The sequence below is a fragment of the Carlito syrichta genome, unplaced genomic scaffold (genome assembly GCF_000164805.1).
Source record: "Carlito syrichta isolate Samal-C Ts95f unplaced genomic scaffold, Tarsius_syrichta-2.0.1 Scaffold315953, whole genome shotgun sequence".
Classification (NCBI taxonomy): Eukaryota; Metazoa; Chordata; class Mammalia; order Primates; family Tarsiidae; genus Carlito; species Carlito syrichta.
Window position 1 is genome coordinate 250,943 of NW_007260049.1, and position 3,925 is coordinate 254,867.

The following is a 3,925-nucleotide window of genomic DNA, read 5'->3' on the forward strand; positions in this document are numbered from 1 at the left end:
GGGAGTGGGCGCGCAGGGGCTCCGGTGGTCAGAGGGCCTGGGTTCGCGCGGCGCGGGTTTGGGGCAGGAAAAGTTTCCCAAACTGATGGAGGCGAGGCTTAAACACCACGACTCGCGTTCCCCAGCCAGCTGGGACTGGAAAGAGCATGGAGCCAGAGGCTCCCTGGTTGTCGCTAGTTCGCAGGGTGGCCTTGGCAAGCCCCCTCCCTTCTCTGGCCCTCGGTTTCCCCACTTGTAGGGGCGAGGTTTGGCCCCGCGATGGAGCTAGGGGCCCGGGCCGTGAGAGCGGCAGGGCGCGCTCCTGACCGCGCGCGCTACCTCCCCCTGTTCACCGCTCCAGGCCTGGGACGCGGGGACACGGCCGCGCGCCTGAAGGGGCTGTGGAAATGGGAGACTGGCTGCTCCGCAGGCTCGAGTCGTATTCCGGCATCCACTACGGGCCCTCGGAAGAGCCTGGGCCGCACACACCCAGGACGTGCCCTCCTGGGGGGCTTATGGGCATCTTTCTGCTGCGTAGCCGGCATCTCCCTGGCAAAGCAGCACGTGACACATACGGCTTTAGCTCCAGTGAACTAGGCGAGGCTAGGGGGTCCAGTCCAACCGTTCCCTGGCCAGTTTCCCCGCGCCCAGGATGCGTCCTCCAAGCCGCGCAGCACCTCCCCTCCTACACCCCTCACCCACGCTGTTACCAACCCTGGCTGCGCACTCACCCTCCGTCCCCTGAGACTCTTGGGGGCTCTCAGCGGGAGCACCCCTAAAGCCCCCATCTTTCTCCCATTAGTGACCGCCATTTTGTCCTCCATGAAGGACCGCAGAGCCCCCTGCGCAAGGTCACACGCTGGTGGACGCGGCAAGAGATCTGCAGACTCCGCCAGCCTTCCCTATCTCAGTCCTGACCCTTCCCGCTGCTCAGGCGGGTCTTGGAGCTCTGTGAGCGCCCCGTCGATGCCCGCTCTTCGTTAGTCTGCTGCTGTCCAGAGCTTTCCCTTGCCCGGACAATAGCACCTTCATCCTGAAGTTTCCTTCTTGTTTGACTTTACTTTCTATTCTGTTGTCTCTAAAGCCATCTCAAAGCCTCACAGATAAAAGAATTAAGGGGGAAATGGAGCCAAAGAGCAAAGTTCCCATCAGTTCGAGCCACACAACCACCAGGCTGAGAGTGAAAACAAGAACCCTGTCGCTTTGGGGTATTATCTGTAGTGAGCTAGTTTTACAACCCCACGTTTTAGAGTCATTGGCCCTTGAGTACCTCCCAGCCTAAGTGGAAAGCCAGTGTCCTCTAAAAATAGCCTCCGCCCACCTTATCAGGGTCTCACACCTTCTCCCTCCTGGGAGGGGCGGTTTTCTGTAGCTCAGTGAAAACAGAAAACTGCAATGTAGGTAGTGGCAACTCTGAGAATGGACTGAAGTTAGGACTCCGGGCTCCAGCCCCAGATCTGCCACCCATTAGCATGACCTTGAGCAATGAGGGGATGGACAAGATGGTCTCTAGTGGACCTGGAATTGAGAAGGCTCAGAGACTTCCCTGAAAGACTTTCTTGCATGACCTATCCTAGGAGGAGGAGTCAGGGAAGGAGTGGAAGAGAGCAGCTTTCCCAAGAGCCAAGGGAGGAGAGAGGTGGGCGTGTCACTTGCTGCAGAGAGACCAAGAGAGGTGAGGACAGCAAAGGGGCCATCAGAATTGGGAGGAGTCCTGGGTGACTTTGGCCAGGGCATTGCAGAGCGTTCCAAAGTGGGATCTCCCAGTGACCCAGCCTGTCTCAGCCTCAGTTTCTTCTCTGTACAATAGAGATAACAGTAGTACCCATGTCATATGGGCTGCTGATTAAGTGAGATGATGCAAGGAAAGCCCTCAGCCCAGAACCTGATAATGCAATGATATTATGAATATGAGTGAGGGGTAGAGGCAGGAGCTAATGGGAGCTGAAGGAGTGGAGACTGAGCCTGCTGCTCTTTCTAAAAGCTTGGATGAGAAAAGTAGGGAGAGGGAGGGTAGTAGGGGCTGGGCCGTGGGCACAGAGGGGAGGCAGGTGCTTCTGGAATGAGGAGTATGATAAAAGGCCAGAAGGACCCAGGAGAAGGGGCAGTTAGAATAGAATCTTAGGAGCGTGCCCATGGGGAGGATAGAGGGGCTTAGTGACCATCACAGCTCTACAGGTGGCCTTCGTTCTCTGGAACCAGGCTGAACAACAACAGCAAAAAGGTAAAATGAAGCAGGTCCTGGCTCAGACCCCTGTGTCCCTGAAGACTTCAGTATCTGTGAAGGAGGGAGGTGATGGGCCGTGAACGGTGGTTCGACCTGCCCCGGTGCCTCATGACCTTGGCTTGTTTATTTCTGAGATGACATCATCTATCGATGATTCCTGCTGAGCCCAGTCATAATGGCCTTTTCCAGTCAATGTTTTGATTTTCCAGTCTTACTAATGGCCCAACCAGGCTGCCAACGTTTCTAAAGAGGCCAGTTCACTTTTTGCTTCAAGCCAGAACACCAGATAGATCGATTATTGGTCTGCTAGGAGCAATTATCCATTTGAAAACCACAGGCCTGTTTCTATGGAAAAACATAAACCAGATAGCACGATTCTGGGGCCATTTCCTCTCTTTTATTTGGTTTTGTAAAATCTTTCTTTGGTTAATTTGGACAGGTCCTGACTCTTGTTGCTCTTCATGATAATGAGAGAATGAGCTCATTGGAGTCAACCTAGGACACCGTCCGGGAGGTTTTCTTCTGTATTAGGAGGTGTCGGGTTCTTGTCTGATCTGAAAAACCAAACAAACTCAAGCATTTCTTTTGTTTCTCTTTCTTTTATGTTCTTTTGATTTCCTCTTGGAGAAAAACAGACTTGTGGAAAGACTGAGGAGGAAAGAGGAAGGGAGAGTGAGCTAGCCCCATGTCCCTGTCTTGGTTATCTTGTCAGGGGCCCCAGCCCCGCTCATTCTGGGGCTTCAAGGGTGGTGACCCTAGGGTCGTTCCTGGAGATTCCTCTAGAGGGTGGTAAGCTGAGGTATTTTCATGCCCAAAGGGAAGCAGAACTGCCAAGGGAAGCAGAACTGCCTCTTGCCTACCCATCCCTTAAATGCTGGTGTCACTCTTCACCCTCTTCTCTTTCCACCCCACATCCTCTCACAATCTCATCCACTCCCATGGCTCCAAATCACCCCACAATTCCCAAGCTCTTGAGTCCAGCCAGGACCGCTCTCCTCAGCTCTAAGTGTCTATGATTCCTGCCTGCCTTCTCTTCACAGCCCCATTCATTTGCTCAGAGACTTGTCAGTACTCCCTTCCTTAACTTTGCTTAGATCCATTTCTACCCCAATTGAGACTTTGCCATCTGTCCCTGGAGCTGTTGTCAGAGCTTCTTAAAAGTCTTTCTGCCTCCTGTCCTCTTTTTCCATGCTGCTGTTATAAGATCTTCACCTGCATCAATTCTTTCCCTGCAGGGCCTCCTTGAGGATCAAGACCAGATCTTAGTGTCTACAGTTCTCTTGGTCCTTGAGGATCAAGACCAGATTCCCTAGCATTTACAATCTGGCCCCAGGTTACTTCTCCCAAATCATCTCAAGGCATGCCTCCAAGTCCTCCTTACCTTCCGGTCGTGATGCAAGCATTCTGTGCCTTCATGCCTCCCTACCTTTGCTCCTGCTGTTCATGCTTCCTGGAGTGCTTGTCTACCTTTCTCAGCCAAGTGAACTTGAACTTGTAACTGTCCTTTAAAGCAAAGTTCCTCTTTACCTCGCCTGTGTTCCTATAGCCCCCTGTACCGACCTCAGAGCCCCAGCCACAGTGTGTTCTAAATAGAATCATCCAATGATGTGTCTTTATCTCTGGCTAGACAAAGCTCCTCGAGGACAGGAGCTCTTATTTCTGCTTCTCCGGTGTCCAGCTTAGAGCTCAAAGCTCGACACAGTGAAGGCACTTTAGGAA